General features: G+C 42.7%; 1 protein-coding gene across 4 annotated transcripts in view; it reads right to left on the bottom strand.

Annotated features, from left to right (window-relative positions):
• The window catches only part of LOC108918494 (disks large-associated protein 4-like), a 63,279-nt gene extending 39,212 nt beyond the window's left edge, over positions 1 to 24,067 (bottom strand). For 2 of the 4 annotated variants that reach the window (XM_029247768.1, XM_018725803.2), the window contains exons 1-2: positions 23,997 to 24,045; positions 6,634 to 6,701 (exon numbers count right to left, since the gene is read on the bottom strand). The gene's annotated coding sequence lies outside the window, so the exon portion shown is untranslated. Of the gene's footprint in view, positions 1 to 6,633; positions 6,702 to 23,996 lie in introns of all 4 variants that reach the window. The other 2 variants (XM_029247769.1, XM_029247767.1) reach the window with 2 other exon arrangements.
• Between the last annotated feature and the right edge of the window lie 2,015 nt (positions 24,068 to 26,082).

Consider the following 26,082-nt stretch of genomic DNA (forward strand, 5'->3'; position numbering starts at 1 on the left):
CACACACACACACACTACCTGAAACCGCTTATCCTGAGCAGGGTCACAGTGAACCAGAGCCTAGCCTGGTAGCAAAGGGCACAAGGCTAGAGGGAGCACCCAGGACAGGATGCCAGTCTGTCGCAAGACACCCCAAGCAGGACTCAAACCCCAGACCAACCAGAGAGCAGGACCTAGCCAAACCCACTACGCTACCGCATCCCCCATCCCTATATAGGCACACACACACATCTTCAGAACTGCTTGTCCCATACAGGGTCACAGGGAACCAGAGCCTACCCGGTAACACAGGGCATAAGTCCAAAGGGGGAAGGGGACACACCCAGGACAGGACGCCAGTCCACCACAAAGCACCCCAAGCGGGACTCGAACCCCAGACCCACCGGAGAGCAGGAATGTGGTCCAACCCACTGCGCCACTGCGCCACTGCGCCACCACACCCCCCGTTCCCTATACATAGTGTCTAACAATTCAGTGATCCCAGTTTGAACACCTGTCTAACAAACTTTACTTTAAAGTGAACTGCCAATGACCAGCTTCACAGGGTACTATGCCCACACCCCGCCACACTGTGATGAACTGCTTGACCGATCAGACTGTAAACGAGCTGACAGCTGAGTGCTGCATGAGGTCACTGGTTTCTGAAATAAGTGCAGTCCATCCACAGCTGTTTGCTCAGTCTCAACTGATGTTTGAATCCTAGTTTCTGTGATGAGTTCAAAACCCTGCTCCGTGTCGCCAACAACTGGGCTACAGACACAGTGGGTATTTATATATCTCTCTGAGATGTACGTTGCTTTGGAGAAAAGCATCTGCTAAATCATCTCAATAAATGTAAATGTATGGAGTAGAGAGAAACCGGATTGTAGGGATGTGCCATCTGGTAGCCTGATACTCTGTTACACCTTTGCCGTCTATTTTTCCAGGGACTGAACGTACCATCCATACCAGTGGTATCGAACGTGGCCCATTTCATACCTCAAAATTTCTCACTGTTCAGCCTTTTCACAGTTACTGTTACTACTGCACTGCCACTGCCTTACTGCAAAGCAACTTAAAATTTCAGCATATTTTTTCAGCAAAATAATTTTCTGAAGCAATTCAAGAGATGGAGCCAAGTAGAATGGGACCCAACCATTCAAGGATATCAACTGGATACAGGCAGGTAATACACTGATGTCATACAGGTGAAAGACTACAGTCAAAGTTAACCCAACGAAAAGTTTCCATGATGCAATTTTTATAGTGTTTGTCAAGTGAGGGGCAAAAACAAATTACTTGTTTCAAGTGGGGCTAACAGGCTGTACCCTATACATGTATGTACACTATTGTGCACATAGAAGCACAGAAAAAAACATTTTACTCCTTAACAGTGGGCCAGCCACTCAGTCTCTTTTGGAATGAGAAAGGTTCTCAAAGCCTCTATGTCAACAGGACAGCTATTTCGAAGGCAACAGGAAGCTGGTAAAGAATACAGTTGCTTTCATTATCTCATATCTCTGCTATATGTCAGCATGAGAGGGGGCAAACACTTCCCCTAGAGTGGGATAAGACTGCTGCTGCAAGAGCTTCACTGTTTCAAAGAAGCACTCCTAAACAACAGCCCTGACCAGATTTTAAGAACTTCATTGAAATCTTGACATTGATGGATATGAGACGATTAACACATGATCATCTGACATTTTGACATTATACAGTCATGTGAAACAATGTAGAGATATCAAAAATGTCATTGAACTAGTGTGAAATGGCTATTTAAGTTGTCATTTATATAGTTTGGTGTCATTTAACTAGTTCTTTTTGTCGATAGTGTAGTGGTTAGAGCAGTTCCCTTGCATTTGTAGGACCCAGCTTTGAGTCCCACCTCTTGCTGCAGTACCCTTGAACAAAGTTCTTACCTTAAATTGCTGCAGTAAAAATTGCCCAGCTGTATAAATGGGCAAACAAATGCAAGTAGTTTAACATTGTAATTTGATTTGGAGAAAAGCTACATGGGGTGGTGCGGCGGTGCAGCGGGTTTGGCCGAGTCCTGCTCTCTGATGGGTCTGGGGTTCGAGTTCTCTCCGGTGAGGCTCAGGTTTGCCGCAACCCCGCTTGGGACAAGCGGCTTCAGCCAGTGTGCGTGTGTCAGCTACATATATTGTATAAGTGCTATGAATATTTACAGAAAATAATGAAAATGTATATGATGCATTACAATCTTCCATATTTCAACAGAGGTTTCACTCATGACTTGTGTGTTTTCTTTGTTTCCCAAAAAACACGTATGAAAAGAATTTCTTTAGCCACACAATAAAGACTGCCGTTTCCAGCGATATAAAGCAACCAGTTTCTTCGCAAAAGGATTTCCAGCACCCTCACGATTCACAGATTCAGACCACAAACCAGAACAAAGGCAGCATGAGAAAGAAGGTGGGTCGTCAGATCCTCCTGTACTGTTTCAGCGGGTCATGGAAGGGCCAGACTCAATTTCACTTTCTGTCAAAGGCTCGCCTCAGCTCAGGCTGCTTTCAAAGTCCTGCCGTTGCAATTTGCAGTCGTTAGATTGACTGTCACTCGGAAATAATGCTTTCATTATGGCAAGCACGAGGTCCTAAACCACAAAACCCAACAAAAAGACATCAGATGACTCCAAGCAATAGGTTTCTAAAAAAACAGTGAAACTTGAAAAACACTATATGTTAAATGATTTAATCCAATTCATGCAACTCCTCAGTTGATCTGCAGCAGTAAAAATAGCAGAGTTTTATGCAAATATATACATACAGAACTATACACAAGATCCCTTTGTTTGCATAGGCTAAGGGAGAGAAATGAATAAAACATTATTTTATTTCTGTAAACTCTGCAAATTAGCGAAAAATGTGCCTACAATTCAGGTCTTGTCCCTTCCATCCTCCCTCTGTCCCGCTGCATCACAGCAATAGCACAAACAAAGGGAACACCAAGCGTAGCTCCTTTCTCGTGGATCACGCTCCAATGGCTTTTGGCATGTCATGCAGTACCAGGCTTAGCTGGGTGGGTTCTCAGTACTGCTCCAGACCGCACAAGGAATTAATAGAGCATATTACACTCTGAGTCTGACGCGCTGGGGCAGTGTGGATGTCAGCAGATTAACACCGGGATTCTCCTGTGTTGTTTATCCCTTTTAGATCAAGTGGACTGTTTGGCCAGCACAATGTATACTGATAAACATCAAGCTAAAAGCATCCTGGAGACAATGCCAGACTCTGCGCTCTCCAACAGACCGTGCCTTAATGCAATCCAGCAGGGCTATCCTGGGGGTAGTGCAGTTTTCTTGCATCGACCGAGCAAAGCAGGGAGCTAGGATTCTTGGTGGAGGCATGCTGACCTCCCAGTCCTGCCTCACTCTGTATGCCAACTGCTGCACCATTACACCATTCTTCATACAAATGCAACAACACTTATTGCTAATGGCATCCCTCCTGGACACTGCTGGACCCCTGTGATGAAGACTACCGAGACAAGTTCCCACTATGCTCTGGTCTGTGCTAGATTAGATCTAGGGAGACAGCTCCAGCCACATCCAGACGGCTGCCCTGAGTGTCTCGGCGTGTGCAGCCCTGTTGGCCGCACAGTTGTCACTAACAGCACATGGGTGCCAGACCAACAACGGGAAGAACAGACAGGGCTGGGACTGAGCCATACCGTCCATTTGTTGGCAACATATTTAGGTGAGTCACAGCTAACAGCTTCCTCCCACTGAAACCCTTCCCCATATATAGTGGCTGAGCCTCGCATGTAGTGCCGAAAGGCCATCTCCTGCTAACTTGTTGCATCACTCACATGTTCTTTGCAGGGTATGAAGATTGAGCCACGTGAATAACACCGTGACTGATGCAGACACAGATAGATGAGGTGACCCCCTTACAGCAGGAAAAGAAAGATGAGACTATGGCCATGTGTCAGCATAGATGCAATATTACACTTCTCAGATGTTACAAGGTCATTTGTAAACAGACACTGTACCTTATACAGGGTTCAGGTGAAGTTTCGCTGAACTTTTACAGAGCTAGCAAAGCTTCAGGGTCTAGCTTCCAAATTAGCATTTAGCGCATCCTTTGGACTAGAGCGCTCGGAGCCCTGAATGCATTGCTCGTAACATTTCTCTTTCTATTCTATTATGCCGAAGACGACTTTTGAAGTCTGCGCAGACTGCGATACTTACAAACATCACACAACCCTGAAAGACAAAGTAATTATGCCCAAGAAGAAAATTGGCTTCAAAGTTCAAACCAGAGCGCATAAGCAGAACCCCCTTTCCAAGAAAAGGAATCCAAAATGAACCTGTCCTTGAATAACACACGATCTGCTGAGAGTTAATTTTTGAGAAGCTTCTCTGCTGTGCAAGTTTTCTTCCATTTGCAGCTGAAGTTTAGCCCGAGGGGGGTCTGCTGCCATATCTTTTTAGGAAAGGTTGTGTTAGCCTTGCCCCGGCCGGCCCGCTGTCTGACAGAGGTTGGTCAGGGTGCAGCCGCCGGATAAGAGCAAGCGTGATGGTGGGGCAGGGTCCGGGTGCAAATGAAGAGCACACAGAGTCCTGGCCAACCAGCAGTCTCATGTGAGAGACAGCGAGGGAGGATGAGAGGGAGAAAGAATTCTGCCTAAGGAAAGGAGGCAGCATGTCCAACCTCACTGAGGGCCATTAGAGTCCAGAGGGGGTTAGAAGGGATGGGGGCTTTGGTCAGCAGATGCCTGGAGGTGTGACATCAGCAGGCAGTAAGAGAAAGAAGATTTTGAAAGGTCTTCAGAAACCACGATGGTACAAACATGTTTGTAGCGCTGGTTTAAATCGTTGAAAAACATATGGCAACCTGGGAAGTCTATGTGGAAACTTTTTGAAGATGCTTAGTAAGTTAGATAAAGTGCTGGCCAAGCATTTCAGCAGACCGCTACTAAATGAGAAGAGCCAAGGAGAACCGCTGCAGCCTATCTGCTGGTTACAGGGCTGGATAACTCTAAAACATTAGATATCCTGTATCTCTATATCACCTTTCCTGCCAGGGAATAATTGTAATTTTAATCAGGGCCCAAAACTTTGATGATCTGGCCACCTCCAGTTCTAAGAGAACAGTATTTTATCAAAGGGTGTGCTGGAAGCTCGAACAGAATACAGAAGAGTTTGGAGCTTCTTTTCAGAGGGTTTTTTTATATATACTGTAAGTAACAACAAATACAGGCTAAACGAAACCTTAGCAAGCTATTGTAAAGCCTGAAGAAGTGCTACAGTGAACATTGTAAAAAGATGAAGTCTTTCTTGCCTCTTTCCATGAAATCCAAAACATTAAGCACTTAATTCACACAAAATGAAAATGGTTCATTATGTTCTAATTTATTAATTTTTACCACATTTTAACTGTATTTTACACATTTACAAGCAAAGATACACAGGTCAAAGCCCACAGCAATTAAATAAAACAGGCTTTGAAATTGAGTTAAATGCTCTAAAACCCAATCTTCCTACTACTCATAAAACCAGCACTAATTTAAACATACATGGAAATCTGGTTTATTAGTGTGTTGTGACCTTTGGTGTATATGTTTTAAATCAAATGGAGGCAATGTGGATGTCGGCAGATCAAGCGAGGTGGCAAAAAATGTTTTATGTCCTGTAGCAGCATAATAGTCGGAATTTGGTGAGCGGAAAAGAAGAAGCTTACAGCATATAGTTGACAGTTGCTCTTGTTTACTAAATCCCTCAGGGAAAAGGTTGTCCTTGGCAAAAGCACTTTTTTTATTATCAGTGCATACATTATTGCATCAGCTCTGGGTTTCTGGATATACCCCATTCAAAAGCTCTTCCTCATAAATCTTCCTGGGCATCTTCCCCAATTGCTTGGAGAGGGAGCATATAGGCATGAGACAAAGGTTGGCTGCAGATAATGGATGCCCTTTTTAAAGTACTGAATAGGTCGATAACTAACTGTTCAATGAAGGATACAGAAACACGCTGAGAGAAATGCTGTGATAAGACCTTAGACCTAAAGCCTTTCTAGTGACTCTCAGAGGGCCGCCAATATCAGGTGCGGTATCACGAAGAGCACAGATACTGTAGAGCCAAGCACATTCTGCAGTGAGCTCTGCATGGCTGTTCAAACATTCAAGGCTGCTCCCTCTTCCTGCTCCATGCTAATGAGGTAATGTCCTTAGACAATGTCCTTAGTCTTACTCTTGGACGTGCCACGCCATCTGCCTTTTGCTGAGTCTAGTTTGGCAACATGCACGACCCTCAGTGTTTTTTCCTTGCAATGTCGGCAATTGTTGCGTACACCTATTTCATGTGATAAATCGTTCTCATTAAATTAACATGAAAAAGGAAATGACACTTGAGCGCAAGCAGGTCATGCTACGATTACCCAAGGAACTAACCGAGGATTTAGCTCAAAAAAGAACATAGAACATTTTCTAGTATGTGAAAGTGCTTTGTTGCCTTTTTCTTGAAATGCCAAAGAAATTAAAAATTAATGTTTTCTCTGACAAGCACAACTTTGTTTAATTAAGGAACCTAAGATTACATATATTATGTTAGATGATTACCGGTCCTGTTTATTTCTTTCAGAGGCTTTCAGCACTTTGAAAGTACAAACTGTCAACAGAATCAGGAGGACTCACATTCGTAGCATATTTAGTGACATCCTTTGGAAATGGAGGTCAGGGAAGGTGCTTAATGGCTTCCTTTCCTGTGAAACGATAGGAAAAAGAAGCGACGATTAATCCAGACAATAGCATGTGCATTTCTAGCATTTTTGTCTATTCAAATGAGAACTGAAAGAGATCGGGACACAAACACAGTCTCAATATAACTGCTCACAAATTGTTCAGAAAGGTTATGCATATAGGCCAAAATCTTGATCTAAAACAAACTTTAGCGAGTTCAGATGGTAGGCGATGAATAATTTATATGAGCTCCCAGTGTTACTGCATGTTGATGCAACAAAGGCGTCTTTGACAGCTTTCAGTAACACAACAAAAACAAGGAAACTAATTCATACCTTCAGTATTATTATTTTTTTTTTTAAATCTTTGAAAATTTCAGATAAAACATCTCCCGTATCGACGTTTTTAAACTGTCTTTCTGACGTTTCACACGAATAGGACTGCAACCCCAAAGCACTACTGGAGACGCAACACACACACATTAAAATCCTTTCCGTCCTACTTCTACCTTGTCGCACCTAACTAAAACCGAACCAAGGAAGGGCTGTGAGTCTGAATGGCTGAGTGAGTTTATGAACTCATCATCATAAATGTTTGAAATATTTTGCTTCATTTCTCAAGGCAGTATCTGCTCACCACGACCGTACAGTCTGGCCAGTTGGTGGTCTGCTCCTGCTTACTGACTGTGATTTTGAGGGCATTCCCCTCAAACTGTAAGGCACGTTGACACTTCAGATTAAGAATGCTTGTCTCAATGAATAATACACAGTCCTCTTCTCAAGGGAAGGGGGTTTTGTCAGGGACTGGAAGTTGGAGGTAACACACCACTGTATGGGGAAGAGTTCTCAAATCAAATACAGCACTTACTGACCTATAACTTGGGAAAAGTTGTGGTTTGCCTTGTCTGGACGGTTTGTGGCATAAAAATCTTTCCCAAGCACACCTGGGGAAAACACTGGAATGGAAAATAATTTAAGAAAAATAGCACCCAAGTCGCCTGATTGTCTTTATGTGCTCCTACCCACCTTGCTGTATAGACCCTCAGAGCGCACATCACTAGGAAGGTGAACCTGTCAGTGTACTGTACACTGGGAGCAATCGGAGAGCTCACTGGAACAGTTGGATCCCAGGGACTCCGAAGGCCACAGAGTGGAGGCTGTTTCTTTTGCTCTTAAGACAATGCAAGTATAACTGACAGCCTTGGCCTCATGCTGTCCAAACTCTATGAGATGCTGCAGTGGGACCAGCAGGTGGTGTAATACTTAAAGCTGTCTTCTCTGGACCCAGAAGTCCCAGGTTCAAGTCCTACAGCACATCCTGCTCTAGTGCTACTAAGCAGGGTACTTACCCTGAATAGTTCCAGTAAAAATTACCCAGCTGTATTAATGTGTAAATCACTAAAGGTGGCTTAAAATTGTAAGTTATTTGGATAAAAGTGTCAGCTGAATAAATAAATGTAAATGTTCACCCACCCAAGCAGTGTTCAATGCTGGGTGCTGTGTCCAAATATCTGTTAAGACCATATGGAAAGATGTTTCATTTGAGTTTAAGAGGGAGATAAAACGTTTTGAACTTTCACCCTTAGAACTGTGGCAATGTATTAATTAATACAAACAGCAACAATTTCCAGCAATTACAGAGCAGGAAAATATGAAATGTATTGAAATGAAGATTAATCATGTTTTTGATGGCTAAACTGCCTAGGATTTTTTGATTTCTTTAAAGCAGCTACAAGTGAAAGTTGCACTGATATCTGAATTCAGCATATCATTGTGTCTCTAAATTGTTGTGACTATACAATTCCCAGTAAAGATGGTGAATCAGATTCAGTTACACATTAAATCCTCAGAAGCTGAGTGCACAGCTCAGAGAAGTCTCATCTTTTCAAGTGGGAATGTGCTTCCTGCATGCAGAGCTCACATCATCAAGTTTATAGCTGCTATCCTGATAAATCCTGTAATAATCTTTCAGCATCTTTGCATTTATCATCCCTTGTAATTACACACTCCTTCTGACCAACAGTAATACACACACACACACACACACACACTGTCTGAAGCTGCTTGTTCCGAGCGGAGTCGAGGCGAGCCAGAGCCTAACCTGGCAACACAGGGCGTAAGGCCAGATGGGTAGGGGACACACCCTGGACGGGACGCCTGGACGGGACGCCTGAACGGGACGCCAGTTCGTCACAAAGCACCCCAAGCAGGGCACGATCCCCAGACCCACCAGAGAGCAGGACCCGGCCAAGTCCGTTGCACCACCGCGTTCCCCCTCAACATTAATAGGCAAGAAGACAATATTTATTTTGATTGTCTCACTTTGGTTGACAGTACCAAACAATTGCTGAGTGTTTACTGGAAAGCAAAGCATATTTAGCCTGCTTGTGTTTTTTTATGCATGACTTCCATCTCCAGGTCCTGAGGGATGATGCATTTGAAAAAAACCCCATCGCATTACTCTTGTGTGTTTTTATTTTTTTAACATTTTTTTCTGTTCAGGTTATGACAAAGTTTGGGTGAAGCCATTTAAAGCTGCTGTTCAGACTGACTATTTTTACCTGTCAAACAGATTGAGGAGGCAATAAAAAACAACTTCTCCTACAATAAGGAAACTAATTCACCTGGAAAGTAAAGGCCAGAATATTAAAGGTTATTAAAACCATAATTGTCTAACAGTTATTGTCTTACATTTCACCAACGAAACCTTTGACACATTTATCTCTTCATTATCACTGTAATTTTTCAGAAGAAAACTATTGGCCTGTTAATTATCCTGCATCCTGTGCTGATTTCTAAGAATAACTGAGACACAAGTTGAATATTCACCGCCTGAAATTGCTGCTTATATTTTCACAGTTGATGCCAGCCTCATTTACATGAACCCACTTTTTTGATTTCCCCTGCAGCGTCTGTGAAGTGTTTTCTGCAGTTCGTTTATTGCAGCGCACGGCATTAAGTAACAGGCAACAAATTGGGTGCGGTGGAAGCGGGAGGAAAGTGCAAAGCTGGCAGTGAGAAAGCGATTTGGGAGAACACTGGTGTGCTCTGTCTTTGTTCCCCGAAAGTAGCCTCTCGGCGGACCGCATTCACTGCTCGATTTATGAGAAAAACTCGAGGAAACAAACTCTGCCAACTTGTTTGTAGCCGAAAATGATGCAGAGAAGTAAATGGAACTGGCCCACCCAGTGGCAAAAATACCCTTTGTAAAACATGATTCCAGTACTAAGGAGAACTGGAAAAAGCTGTTTGAATGAGAGGTAACCTTAAAATGTACACAGCTTGTAACATAACTAGCAAATGTATTATTTTAGCATAAAAATTTATTGTTACAGAAAATCATTTCTTGATGCTGGCGACTATATAAAACACCACACACTGTAAATGTCTTCCAAATATCAAATATAGGCTGAGGGCTTCATTTCTGTGGGTTCCTCCTTGCAGTTATCGGTACGGGTTTACACGGTCAAACATTTTAGTGAGTTGTGTGATTTTCTATCTATTCTTCGTCTTCTCTTCTGCTCCAGTGTTGCCCGCAGACCTGCTCCTGCACCCACAAGTGCTGCATTTGCTCTACTGATGAGGAGGAGCTGGGTAAAAATCCCTCCGGGGTGCTTGAGCGGCTTTGAGGAGGGGAAGGGAAAGGCACTTCAGGAAGCGTGGAAACCCTGTTGGGGGGCTGCTGTTATTGTCCTTAAAATCCACAGAGCTGCTAAGAAACATCTGAATAATAAACACTTATAATACACCATTCGTCTTCCACTTTTGACAACAAAACAATGTTCGTCATTGCACATACCCCAAAACAAATGGAATAATTAGATATTATTAAAAGGTAATTTAATTAGGTCTACTATGATTCTGATATTAGGGGATATTTCCAGTAGGTTAACGTTGCCAAGCTCTTTGGACGAAATAGCGTGCCTTTGAACGTACAACCAAACCTGTTTCTGCACTTCACCCCTAATTTTACAGCGTAATTTTCTGTTCTTTAGTAACCCAGTGTCAGCCTTTGCACTGCAGTCTATCTGTAACTGGCACATATTTTTGTTAAGGCCTTGGATTTCATTAGTTTGTTTTGCACTCTAGGCGGTACATTTACAGTGAAACTGTACAGTATCCCATAGTGAGGAAACAGCCTGGCAGGTACCAGATGAACCACACCCACGGTAGCCTAAGACCATCAGATCTTGAATGTAACTTAACATGTGTTAGTGAGTATGCTTCTTATTATTATTAGCATAAATATAGATAGCTGTACCCAGCTGCACTACAGCCTACTGTCAGTTACTTTTAAACATGTTTCGTATGCAGGCATGGGAAATTATATAATTATATATCCTCACATTGTATAATTTATATTAACATTTAAAATCATGATATTATATTAATCAGGGTATTACGTTTTACATTAAGAACTACATGAACCGAAATCGACATAACACATGTTTTTAGATAATGGTATAATTACTATTACAATGGTAGTGGTGATGCTGCACAGTCCAAAGTGAACGTAAAAATATTGCAGCCCTAACCCCATTCAGTTTTGTTCATAACCAGCTGTAAATGTATTCATTTAATTTACTAAAAAGCTCAGTCTAAAGTGCTGTAATACCTGGAAAAAAAAATCTGTATTGGCTTCATAACGGGGGTGCGGTGGCGCAGTGGGTTGGACCGGTTCCTGCTCTCCGGTGGGTCTGGGGTTCGAGTCCTGCTTGGGGTGCCTTGCGACGGACTGGCGTCCTGTCCTGGGTGTGTCCCTTCCCCCTCTAGCCTTACGCCCTGTGTTACCGGGTAGGCTTCGGTTCCCCGCAACCCCGTATGGGACAAGCGGTTCGGAAAATGTGTGTGTGTGTATTCATAACTGTTCAAGTAGTCCTGGTTCAGTATAACAGAATGGCATGAAAAATGCAGAAAAATTAAATCAACTGTAAATAAATTACTAGTCAGCTGATATTTTTTAGTTCTAGGGATGTTAAATGGGGGGCGCAGTGGGTCGGACCGGGTCCTGCTCTCTGGTGAGTCTGGGGTTCGAGTTCCGCTTGGGGTGCCTTGCGATGGACTGGCGTCCCGTCCTGGGTGTGTCCCCTCCCCCTCTGGCCTTACGCCCTGTGTTGCCGGGTAGGCTCCGGCTCCCCGCGACCCCGTACGGGACAAGCGGTTTCACACGGTGTGTGTGGGATGTCAAAAGATAATATTTTTAAAAAGTCATACATTCTATTTGGGAGAGGAGTAAAATTAAAAATGTTATTCACTGCACTTGCATTAGCATTCGTATTAATCTTTTAATATCAGACAAAGACTAATAATAGCATCTAATTAGTTCCTTTTAGCTATAAATTGGCTTTGTCATTCCATCCTTACATTTCTCAATTACAACTGACAGATTGACAGTAGAGAAAAGCACCAGCGCAATCAAAGCGTTGCTCATTCAGTCAATTAACATATTTAAGGAAGTTAGACACAGTCACGCTCACCAGGCCGCAGTAGGTTGCACCAGATGGCAAATAGGAAAACAACAGTAGTGCAATACACTAAATCCTGAACTAGTTCTCTCACTTGCCTGACGTTTTTAGGCCGCTGTGTTCTGCTTCTCTCAGAATAGACCTGTTCTAAGGAACAAGAACGTTTATATTTCACATAAAAAAAAAAAAAAAAAAAAACTACAGTATTACTGTGACTAGGAATTCAAAAGACACAGCAACAGAGCAGAAGAAGAGGTTCTTCTGGCCAAACCGATTTCCAAAAAGAATGTCTGTAGTAGACACATACCGCAAATAAGGCTTTCAGAAAATTCTTTGAATTATTATCCCAACAGCTTTATCCATACACCTGTATACATCCGGCTGTAGGTAGAGTACTTCACGCAGACAGCTTTGCCTGCAAGAGTGCTGGAATTGGAATTCAAGTGGTAAGAACTATTTTTTGCAGCTCTGACTTTGAATGAGATCTAAAGCCTTCCACAGAGCATTCAGCAAAGACGCTGAAACTTGAGGCAATCCAGATTCTCTGAAAATCACTCTGGAACAATCCCAACGTGCGCGTGCTGTTAACATCACCTGCGTTTCAGCATATAGTGAGCCTCTCATCCCATTTGGCAAGGCACCCCGTGCCGCAAAACCTTAATGAGCTATTCTGTGCCTAACCTATTTTGGAGCAATCTGGGCTAATGTGTTGGCCTGATTAAATTTGTCTACTGATTGGCTGGTCACCCCTTTCACTTTCCTTGCCAGGGTGAAAGCGGTCAATTCAAACTTTCCATGGACAGATATAGCAATAGAATGAAAGGATGTGGCGGTGTCCTCTTATAGCTTCCTATTCTGGTAGGAGCAGACATCCACATCACGCATACCTGTGTAAAACCTGTGCAGACCTGCATAAATCTGCATAATGAGACTCACGCTGTCCTCAGAACTGTCACCTGGTACACAAACATTTGGGTTTAGTAGTTGTTATTAACAAGCTGGATTATGTATCTAGAGATTCTTTTGGAGTCATTCACACTTTACGATACACATTTTGTTTTAGCTAATGGTGAAAATTGTTCTGAGACTGCAAGGGGTTTAATTGAAGCACCAAGTTGAATAAAAAATGAATGTGAAGGAAAAAAGAAGTCTTTCTCTCTTCTCCTGTGAATGTTTTAGCATTCTGCCTCTCATTTGTGGCTTTCAAGAAAGTATGGCAGCAGCAATTCTTCCGTCTTGGCATGACACTTACAACATTTATATCGCTAACAAGATGCTTCCTAATGCAGGAAGAGAAAGGAATCCAGCTACACAGGTCTTACAGTAGCAAATGAAATCAGTATGAAATGAATTATTTGTCTTTAATACCACAGGGTATGGAAAATTTAAATACAACAGGCTGGAATAACTGGTAAAGAAGGACCAGATGCGCCGTGCTGAGGCGATAACCCTGATTGCGTCTTGATTTCATGAGATACTGTATGAGCAGAGATGATGTTGAGCAAAATCCCAGGGTGGCAGGGGAAAGATCACGGACGGATCAGGGACAGACGTAGGACATCTGCTGATGGCAGCCCAATTGGCCCAGACAGAGAAAACAAGATGAAACACGTAAAGGCATTTTTTTTATTCCCTTGTAAAAGGATTAGGTTCTCCCGATCATTGCATCTCCAGCCACGGGTAGCCATGTGCATCTCACCAATAGCTGGACAGGGTAGCGGATGGGTGAACAGAGCCGCATGATGAACTACAACCACAAGTCCTTTATCACAAGGCAGATGAAGTACAGGGTGCAAGCCTCAGCATTACATGAGCTATGGATTATTAAAAGATACAAAATCAGGCTGTCTTTGACGCAGTGGATCACACAGTAGTTGGAGCTGTTGCCATGCAATTTGAAGGGTCTTGGTTTGACTCCTGCTCTGAACAAGGTACTTACCCCAAACTGCCCCAATAAGAACACTCCGCTCTATAAAATGGTAACTAACACGTTAGACAAAGACATTATCTAAATTAAGGCAATTTTACCTTTAGTTTTCTATAAGGTTTCTTTTTGCCCATCGTATATCCAGGTTCTTCAGCTTCCCAGTGCCTTTGGGGGACCATTTCTTTTAGTAGAAGCTTCCCATTATCTACAGCTCAGTTTTTACAGCTAATCAGAAAACCTGCTTGCCCTTGACAGCTGATACTTTGGCTGCAGGTATGAGGACAACGAAAGCTCTGAACTCAGCACAACGTGATTCAGTTGTGAAAGAATGTAAAAAAAAAAAATAAATCAAGTAAACAATGCAGTGCCATCATTGTTCTTTGAAGCCAGACAGTATCAAAGTGTGCTGTATTTTAGAGCACATCTTTGGTCAAGCCATCTCCTCACAAGGTCAGATGTCCCGCCTAACACGTATAACTGGAACTTTCGGCAGCCCACACCCTGGGAAACCAGACCGATTCACTGTCGAAATAGAGCAGTGTCATCCTGCTCTCACACAACGAGACCATGTTGTTGAAAGGTACCTGTTGAGGAAACGACACACGTGCACACCATTGCGACTGCAAACTCAATTACAGGACTGATCTATGACAAAAATCCCAGCACATCGCTGTAAATACTCAATTATCATAGTGGAACTGCCTCCATTATGCGAACAAAGTCACAGCCGCTGTGATTAAGCCGGCCTTTTGCCACACTGACAGCAGCAGATATACAGCCTCAGCGCTGCACGTAATGAATACAAGACCTGCAGCAGCAGCAAATGTCTAGTAATGAATAACTCACTTGACAAACACGTCAAGGGAAATACCAAGGTTACAGTAGGAAATCGTGTCCAATTACTTGTCCTAATGTGGACTGTGAGGGGGAACAATGTGATTGAAGCCATGTTTAACAATTGAATTTATGCTGTTAGGATCTATGCTTATTTCACTGCACCTGTAACCTTCTGGAGCATGTGATACCAACAGCCCAGATGACAGAAATCAACATTCTTTAATTCTTTGACTACTATTCAATGAAATCGCCACAACACAGGGCATATTTTGCAAACTGTGCTCTATCAAAAGGTCCACTCTTTGACTTAAGACACAAAGAAAAATTTACAAGCCCGCAAAAAAGTGATGGAGCAATACAATAGATGTCAATAACATTCAAACAGTTCATAATTAGATATTTCATGCATACTAATTGTACTCATAACATTGACTCATTCATTGTTAATTTGCTATGGCTAAAATACATTTTATATACCAGAAATAAAGAACGTTTTTTTTTTTACAATTGCTACAACTGCTTCTCCCAAGCGGGGTTGCGGCGAGCCAGAGCCTAACCCAGCAACACTGGGTGCAAGGCCGAATGGGGAGGGGACACACCTTAGATGGGACGCCAGTCCGCTACAAGGCACCCCAAGCGGGGCTCAAACCCCAGACCTGCCATATAGCAGGCACTGGCCAAACCTGCCATGCCACCCTAAGTAAATTTTCTAAATTATATAGACCAAAAATAAAGAACAAAATGTCACTCTATCACACTTTCATACATGGGTTGTGTGGCAAAAAAAAATCTGTGCAGGCAGAGAACCAAAACAGAAACCACTAAACATGGACTCAGTGACATGGTCTAGGAACACTGGTTAAGAAGTGTGAGCAGCTGTAGATGAAATTCCTCCAAATCTCACCAGATATCCTGCTGCACCAGATGTCACGGATCGCTGTGGTTTCTTCTACTAGCCTCTGCCGCCTGTTTTGAGTGTTTCTGCAGGGCTAACCCTCCTTTTGGCCTATCAATCTCTGTAGACCTGTCCAGCTAAAGGAAACTGCAGACTAAAGGGAACATCAGGTCATGGTTAAAGACAATGATTTCAAGCCAGTAGGTTGCCAGTTTAAAACCAACAAGGAATAATATGTGGAAGAAAAATTTACATTTATTCACTTAGCAGACACTTTTGTCCAAAGCAACTTACAATGGAAACTATGTAGTGTTACTAGCCCACACACCTTACTCGCCAAGGTGACTACGCTGCTAGATACACTACTTACAAGGGGTTACTCATCCATGCATCAGTGAAACATACAGGAGGAAACCAGAGCACCTGAGGAAACCCACCCAGACATGGGGAGAACATGCAAACTCCACACAGACTGAGCAGGGATCAAACCCACATTCTCTCGCACCACCCAGGTGCTGTGAAACAGCAGCGCTACTCGCTGTGCCAGCCCAAAACTATAGCAGTACATTTTAAACAGGTGCTTACTTTAAAATGCTCCAGAAAATCTGTAGATGGTTAAATTTAAAATTACATGACTGTGGTTAAAAGTGCAGAGCCGGCAAAAAAATGGGAACAGTTATGACTTTTGGCAGCAGTGCAGAGGGACCGCTACACTGAAAACTAAAGATCCCTGGTAGTGCTTTTTAACCCAACAGGACAGGACTTCTGAAAATACAATGCAGTGTTTGTCCCCATTATTTCTATAGCTGAGAAGGCACGAATGCAGTAAAACACATCTGGAACATTTTTTCTCCACATCTGCTTTTGCATCGTTGGGAAACGACACCGTTTTCCTTGAATGCAAACCATCCATCAACATGCAGATGTCTCAGGACTGCTGTGCCATTACCACACCTTTTATTCTCAGTTAAAATGATTCATTTACAAAAACTCAGAGCAGGGTACCCATAATCATTTTCAAAAGGTTGCAGTGTGCTCTTCGGTCATTACTTTTTCTTAAAAATTAAACTGACCTTGAAACATGGAAATGTTTTTTACGGTTAATCTGACTGTCGGAAATATGTTAACTGCTCAAAAAAAAAAATCACTTAACAAAACATGGTGTTTAATGTCAGTACTATGACTCTTTTCTGCTTCTCAAGCTATACAGTGAAATGGAAAGACAGCAGCGCAATAAATGAAAGAGAAAGGATTATTTATTTTTGTCCTAGCTGCAGACATCAATAACCAGATCTCTCTGGCTGACATAAGCAATTGGACTGTATTGGATACAAGAGCGCAGTGGGTTGGACCGCAGTCCTCCTCTCCGGTGGGTCTGGGGTTCGAGTCCCGCTTGGGGTGCCTTGTGATGGACTGGCGTCCCGTCCTGGGTGTGTCCCCTTCCCCCTCCGGCCTTACGCCCTGTGTTGCCGGGTAGGCTCCGGTTCCCCGTGACCCCGTATGGGACAAGCGGTTCTGAAAATGTGTGTGTGTGTGTGTGGATACAAGAGTGTAAGGTGATTCAGCATCACTGTTATTTGTGCATTTTTCACTTGTCTCAACCAGGACCAGAGGTTCTTTGTGATAATCATGCGTAAAGTGACAGATATTACTTCAATCAGCTTAATTTTTTCAGAGGATTAGTCAAAAAGCCTTGTGATTGGTGCATGGATGTACAGTAATTAATCCATAAATCCCTTTCCTCTGGATTTCTGGCGTCATATTTCCCTGTGGCAATAAGGTTTCTCAATTGCTAGAAAGGCATATAGTTAAAAGGCCGTTTAGCACATGATTTAGAAATTCCTGGGACACAGAAAGAAACGGTAAGAGACAAAACAACTTGATACCTGAAAGACAAGAGAATCATGGGGGTGTGATCTTCCTTCAAGTCTTCCAGTAACATTTAATGACAGATTATGGTAAAGCAACAAAATGCATTTTAGACATAACAGAAATCAACTGTCAAATTCAAGAACAAGCCAAGCAACTGAGTGCTTCACAGGACACCCTTTTGTTTTATAAGATGAGTATGAATTTTAATTAGGAAAGACCTAAGGGACAAGCACAAAATAATTAGTGAATATAGATAGACAGAGGGAGCATTGGGAGCACTTTGGCCCCAGGAGATAACATTTTCAGCCATGAAACAAGGAGTCACTGACATTTTGTTCTATCCAGCATGGACTGAATAGTAAAAGACAGGAACATGTCCTTGATCCCTGTCACTCCTGGCGCTAGATTTATGGAAACATATGAAAGACTGCCCTGCAGAGATGTGGAAAGAGAAAGATGAAAGCTAAGCTGGATTCAGTTGCCCATGATGAGTTTCCTTTGTTGATGTCCATGCAGACTCTGAGCCTTTCATCAGAACTAGACGAGAAGTAGTCTCTACTTGTACTACCTGCACAAGACAGTCCGATTGCTCTAAGTTTGCAGACTAAGGTCTACAACTCGTGTTTGGTGATTCGATACTGCATCTCTTTTCATTCTTTATGATTTTGGAGAATTGTATTTTGTCACACTGTCAGTGGATATGAGAGGTTTGAGGTATTAAGCACTTACAAGGCCTGTTCCATCATGTCTGTGACCCATGGGATATGCTCTCACCTTGCTTGATAATGACGATGATGATAAAGGGCTCACAGTGCGAGTGTAGACCTGCAAGCCCTGCCAAAGTCTTCATTGCCCATACATTCCCATGAAATATCTCACTCACACACACACACACACACACACACACACACACACACACACACACACACACACACACACACACACAGTCCGCAACCGCTTGCCAAAGCCTAACCCGGCATCACAGGGCGCAAGGCTGGAGGGGGAGGGGACACACCCAGTGTGGGACGCCAGTCCCTCCAGAGAGCAGGACATGGCCAAACACGCTGCGCCATCGAGCCCCCTCATGAAATATCAAAAAAAGACTAATTAAATTTTTACAATTAAATTAACACATATTCTTAAATAAATCAGAAAATGCCTGGCTTTTTGACAAACAAGAATCTTATTAAAAACTTATAAGCGGACAGTTTTAATAGCGAAACAGCAATATAATAAAGCAATTTTGGTAATCAAATCTTTTGTAATCTTTGGTAATAGAGCAATCTTTTTTGTCAATAACAGTTTAGCTATGAACAATGAATAATATATAATAAATATATTGAATTAACACTTCCACTCACTCCATTCTCACAAAGCAAAACTTCTTAAACAGCCTGGATTTAATTAAATGTCCTGTTTCTGATTTGCCTCCAGTTAATAGACACTTCTGGGGGGGAAACCGGGGCAGGGCATCTTAATGAAAAAGAAAATGATCACTTATGAAGACATACAGCTATTTGCATTCTACACACCTCAGAAAGCATCCTTTTTTGTCAGTCAGAATGAGTTTAGCTCTGCCACTACGTGCTGAAATCCATGTGGCAGTGAGAGTTGTGTGCTTTTTTGCATTTTTCCCAAATCCAGAAGCTGTCTGCAGTGATATGTCATGGAATTACATTTAAAAAAAACACAAAAGAGACTGTCATCTTGTTGTCAGCGTACAGCGATATCCACTGCACCGAGTTCTTTCATTCTTGTACTGCGTTGAAGGCTGTGGCTACGTGGGCTCTAACTAGCCTCAGCGGAGATGTTTACACAAAGCTCCAGCAATGTGCGTGTGTCAGTACTACAACGGAAGGAGCCTTTTACGAAGCACACTCTGATACCAGGAGTGTTCCTTTCACTGAAGGGCCTTCACAGCAACAAACAGCTCTGCGGAACACTAGGCATCAGATCCATGTCTAGAGTGGCCTTGTCAGCAACAGTCCACACACACACACACACACACACACTATCTGAAACTGCTTGTCCTGAGCAGGGTCGCGGTGAACCGGAGCCTAACCCGGCAGCACAGGGCATAAGGCTGCAGGGGGTGGGGACACACCCAGGACGGGATGCCAGTCCATTGCATGGCACCCCAAGTGGGACTGGAACCCCAGACCCACTGGAGAGCAGGACCTGGCCAAACCCACTGCACCCCCCCCCTCCCCCCCGCAGCAGTCCATTTAGTGAGTAGCTCCACATACGGAGAGACCTTCACAACAGTGAACCTTTCTGTCAAATTGTAACACATGACACCCAGAGACCACATCAGCATAAACCATTCTGTACAATGGTACTTCAGTGATTTGTGTTGCATATAAGTCCTTCGTTATTGATGGCTGAGCCCCCTGACAAGGAACTCTGTCCAAGTAATGCTTAATGCCAGTGCAAGTCTTTGGATATTCATCTCAATTATGGGTGCTAATAGCTCCTCGCTATGGGTAATCTCAGCACTCCGACAAGGAAAAGTACACAGCAACTGGTGTGGAACAGAATCTGGAATAGTCTCAGGGCAACAGAAGAGTCCTTTGATCCTGACATTGGGGACCATCATATTCTTTACCCAAGTCACCAGAAGAAGGCTGTGAAATAAAGATAAGACTTCAAAACCATAACAGCTTAGCTAATGGATGATTTTTTTTTTTTTTAAATCATTCATGCTTGAAAAACAAAACAAAACCTGTGACAGCCTAGTAACTGGGAGTGCAAGTCCAAAGATTCTGGGCTGATATTCACAATGAAGCAAAAGCATTTCATCCCTACTGCAGAGCATGCAGTTGGTCTGTTGATGCTAGTTGTTTAACATCCCGTGAAATTGGCTCAGCGAGAACACGGGCAAAGTCCTTACATTTAAGCTGACACTGAAAACTTTTCGCCATAAATTACCATCCAATCCTCGTCTATCATCTCATATACTTCCTTAAACTGTACATCCACAATATACTAAAAATGAAAAGAGTAAGCAGATAGGAACTGTGAGAACAATAAATGAACAAATAATTACATTATCTAGCCGATGCTTTTCTTCAAAGTAACCTACAATAATTTACTCTTTTGCACAGCTGAGCGATTCAGGGCATATATATCACTCAAGACTGCTAGTGCAAGAGGTGGGATGTAAGCCTGGGTCCTCTGAATGCAAAGAAATACTGTACACTACCTGCTGCAACAAACAAAACAAGATTCTTAAATGAACAAACTGCAACACTAACCTATAGACGTAGTCAAGATCATTATGCATGCACTCATCCCTTGCTTAAGAAGGTTTTGTGTTCCAAGAAATCACCCCGTTAGGTGTATTTCCATTGGGAAGGGATCAGATTCCCATTATCTTTTATGGAAAAAAAAAAAAATTGATTCCTGGATGAAAAATGTTTCACCTAAAATAAATTTAGAAACTAAAATAAAAAGCATTTTCTGAATGATGATGCCATATTTTCTATTTATTACACAAAGTATTACTTCTAGCTTGTCTTTCAGTATAATGCTGTGATTCATTCATTTATCATCGGTAATCACTTGCCCAGTTCAGGGTTGTGCTGGTCTGGAGCCTACCTCGTAAGCATATCGCATGAGACATGGTGCACTGGATGGAGACATTTCAATAAACAGGCTCACAGATGTTTAGCATTACAAATAAATGTTTGACACTAGGTGAGCATCATCTGAGATTAAGACTTTATTTATGCTAGTGTAAGAGTGTTCATGTTATTAAATGTGTGACTGAAGCAGCACAAAGGGAAGGGTGGAAAAAAAATCACAGTTTAATTAAACTTTCTCAAGCAGTAGGAGAGCATGTGACCCCGAGAATGAGATCAGAGTATATGTACTTGTCAGAGAGAATTTGCTTTGCAGATTGCCCTTGAGTCAGTCTCAAGTTCTCTACATAACACAAGGTTCACACAGCTTGTACATCATCATTGATTTTTACAGGTTTATGGTTTATTTGTATAAGGACTCAAAGGACCTTTCAAACACCGTCTCCAGAACTAGTACCTGTAAGGACCCCGTCTGTCACAAGGCACCCCAAGCAGGACTCCAACCCCAGACCCACCAGAGAGCAGGACCCGGCCGAGCCCGCTGCGCCACCATGCTACCACATCCTTCATTACTTCAAACACCCTACATAAAATACAGTTCTAGAAGCACATGCAGTTAACAGCGGAGAAGACAAGCTGGCGGTGACAACGTGATACGCACGCCCATCGTGCTGATAAGTACACGAGCAGGGGTGTAGCTAATCCAAAAATGTAAGTTTTCCATGCAGACCATGATTCAGCAAACTGCTATTTAACAGCTGCTGGACTCAGAGCCTGTCTCTCCCTTCCAAGGGAGTCAGTCAGCACTTCGCTCCAGCGTGAGCTGCAGCTTCTGCTTCCTGCTCAAAACTCTTCTCTCTGTGTCAGTGTGACCATGTGATTACCATAGCTGTCCTCCTTAAGAATGATGTAAATTAAAAGAGATTAGGTACCTGGACACACACAGTTTTGTTATCGGAGTAACCTCTACGTAGCTGTCCTTTGCTAACGCTGTGTCAAAGTTAAGAATATGACAAAAACAGATATTACAAAAACAGTGATTTTCACTGTCAATCACTTTCGTAAACCGCTTGTTCAAGTTAGAGTAGCAGCAGTTCATCCAGAGCTGAATGCATGGGGGGAAAAGCTACTGAGGGTACACCCTGGATGAAACACTAGTCCATTACAGAATAGGAACACATGAACACCATCATACACTACTGGCAATTTAGAGACTACACTGAGCCTAGTCTTTGGACTGGAAAGAAACTAGAGCACCTGGAGGAGAATATGCAAACTCCACACCGACTGGGATGGACTACAACCTATGGCCGAAAAGAGAGAATTTTCCATATAATCATTTGATGGGCCCAGTCTTGAAAAAAGAGAAAAATCATAGCCACACTCTATATATGTCTTGACAGCTGAGAGATTTTGGCTGCCCCTCCAGCCTAAGGACAGTGGACAGTCACCAATCCAAACATTACGTGAAAAACCTTACCATGCACCTTCACCTTGCACCCCGCAGTATTCCTTTGCCTTGGACATTGCTGGGTAATGTGATTTCATACAAAAAACTTTAGTTGGTGAGAACGGAGTCCAAGCTACCAATTACATTGATTTTCTCCAAATTGACTTACAATGAACACTATGTTGCATCTTTTCATCCAGGGTGACACATAATGCTAGCAACACTTCTCTTAGCTGTACACCACAGCAACACACACACAATGGGCAATTTAGAGTCATGGATTCACTTGAAACAAGTGTCTTTGAACTGTGGGAAGAAACCAGAGCACCCAAAGGAAACTCATGTGAACATAGGGAAAATATGCAAACTCCACACAGAGTAAGCAATTTTTGAACCCATGTCCTCGTGCACCATCCAGACGCTATTAGATAAAAGCGCCACTTCCTGAACTACTGTGCCGCCCCCAGCTTAATTAAGTAAACCAACCCAGAATAAGATCTGCGCGGTCTGTAATTACAGGAACAATGCATCTGAAAGTGGTGTGCATTTTGACTTTGTTCTGTCAGTGCAACTTAGGCTACACTAGAGCACAGTAACTGACTCTTTCTTTCACAGCCCCCTCAATCATCCACTGTAAATAGCACACACCTGAAGAGGGAAAGAAAAAGTGACCGTTTAATCACAGTGTAGATTTCGCATGCTGAAGGGGTTTTTTGCAGTTAAAGCCTAGCTGTTTGGAAAATCTCATTTCGGTCTTGGCAAGTCTACATTTGATTCTTTTTAAACTGGAATATTCTCTGGTATTTATTTTAAAGCATGGCTGGAGATAACGAAGGAGACAACAAGCTTGGAGAAAAAAAAGAAAAAAAAAAAACACCAATGAAACCAGTCTGCTTAATGAGGTTGAGAGCGAAGCCAGAGGTCTCCAAGGCGACATTTATACTGCAATAAAATGGGCTAACGGACTTTATCGCGCTTTTACACATTTTTTCCTAAAGCATCTGATAGACGGCTTCGTGTTTAAAAGCACAGGGAAAATAACCAAATGTAACTTATACAACGAACGGCTGCTGAATGCCAGTTGTACTATTCCACTGAGTTTCAAGGTAATTTTGCTGTCTTTAACATAGACTTGTGCATCGCGTTGTGGAGATGTCACTTACAGGAGGACTGTGCACTGTCTGTTGCCTCCTACTATCTTCAGTTGAGCAGGCAGGCTGCAGCATTGTAGAATAGTTAGAAAAGCCAGAGAGCGGAAGTCAAACATCACACCAGTGGGTAGCTACCCTTACCGTTCCAGCAGATGTTCTGCTTGCATGGCCCCGGTAGCTGGAATCTTGCAGCCTCATGCTAAGAAAAACACCATTCACACACCTGGATGAAGAGATGAAAGACAAAAGGGACTGGAGTCATGACGGCGTTGCCAAAATGTGAAATTGTAAATGTGTGGAACTGCTGAATTACAAAGAGATAGCATATTCATGAAGCAAGCAATGGTTAACATAAATTAACATGACAATTCAGAAATAAATGCTTAACACTCCCAGATATGCAGTTTTCCTGCAGAGACAGACCACTGGGAACATTTTCTGGACAAACACGTAGTCATTAGGCTGAAAGCCATTGTTTCCGTGTCACTCGTGGAGATAAGACACAATCCTATTGCACTCTGCATAATTAAAGTCCACCTTCAGTGCTTTGCACACACTCATTGGAGCGCTCGATTATACACAAAATACATGTTCCATGTCTTATTAATATGCTGCCACTGCAGCTGCTCAAGGACTTCCTTCCAGTGACTGAGTTCAGGTACTTTGTTGTATTTATTGGACGGACTCTTAAAAGGACAAAGACAAAAAACACTTCACATTCAACTAAAGCATGAACAAACTACTTATAGAGCATTAACACATTCAATCAAGTTTATTAATACTTTATGTTCTTTTCAATAGTCTTTCTAATGCACACTTATAAGATAAGGCTTGATTAGATCTTTGCCGGGAAGTGTTCTCCTTTCGTGTTTGGCGATCTCGCTGCAGCCCTGGACCTTTGGCGGAGAGGCAGGAGACAGCAGCGGGGGGCCTCTGGCTGATGGCATGGACCCGTGTAGTTCCTCACTCACCATATCCTTCTGTTAAGTATCTGCCCGTCTCCAGGAGACGCCAGACAGACGACAATGAACAGCTGAGCATTAACCACGGGATAAATGCCTCGCTGGACATATCTAACAAACGTGGAACAGAAGCACTGAGATGGAGGAAAAGGTTGGAGGAGACCAGGTGGAACATGCTCCGCTCCAATCTGTAAATACCACGCTGCATGGCTCCAGATCCTACTGGGCCACACGGCCCACTGTTACATAAAGTGAGCACGAGCTTCTCAGACAGCACAAGTCACCTCCCTCTAGGAAAGCAGCCAAGCCTTTGCTCATATTTCCAACGACATGTGGTTTTATATATACATCTATTTTCTTTATTTAATTAACCAATTGTAGCGGTAAGGGTCGCAGGGGTCCAGAGCCTTTCCTGAAATCACTGGGCGCAAAGGCTGAAGGGGGGTTACACCAATCCATCGCACGAATTGCAGTTTTACCTTTTAAATAATATGCCAGATATCTGATATGCATTTTTGAAGCAGAAAGTAGGCAAAATAAAAAAAAAATATGAAGGTTTCTGCAAGGAGACAGCAAGGAATCATGCTCATGAGGTACTTCCCCCGTGTTATTTAGATGACAATAAAAGTAATAATGCCTTTGAAGGCTGGGAACTTGTCACATGATTGTTCTGCAATGCAAATCCTTTTCACATCATGCAAGCACATCCTGAATCATGCAGCTTGGTCAGTTCTGAGTAAGCATTTCTATCATTTGGCCCGGTGAACGTTTCCTTCCCTGCTTTTCCAGTCTTAATGGTGCCCTAGAGCTTAGGCACCTCATTATATTGTGCTTTTTTACATTCACCCAAATCCACAGATTGGATTATGTTTTCTCACTGGGATTAAGAAAAAAAACACACACACACACACACACACACACAAACCTGGATCTCCAGCAAAACAGACAAGCTGTTGCACATATTGCCCACATCTGGCAACTCTTTGAGGATTCACGTGAGGGTCAAGGAACCTCTTGCTCCACACCGATTTTTTTCTGTCTCAGTTCACAGCCCCGATTAATCCCGCAGATCAAGATGCAACTGCAGAAATCTGGGTAATCCAAATAACCCATACAGTTGACTATAAATTTCTCTGGTAAGACAAGAGTGGATTTCCAGTAAGTTTTATTGATCCGTGTAATCATAGAGTAGAAGACTGAAAGATGTCTCAATAGAGGTTTCCTTGACCAAAACATAAATATTTTTTTTACTGTATCTTCCTGCT

The sequence above is a fragment of the Scleropages formosus genome, chromosome 22 (genome assembly GCF_900964775.1).
Source record: "Scleropages formosus chromosome 22, fSclFor1.1, whole genome shotgun sequence".
NCBI classification, from domain to species: domain Eukaryota; kingdom Metazoa; phylum Chordata; class Actinopteri; order Osteoglossiformes; family Osteoglossidae; genus Scleropages; species Scleropages formosus.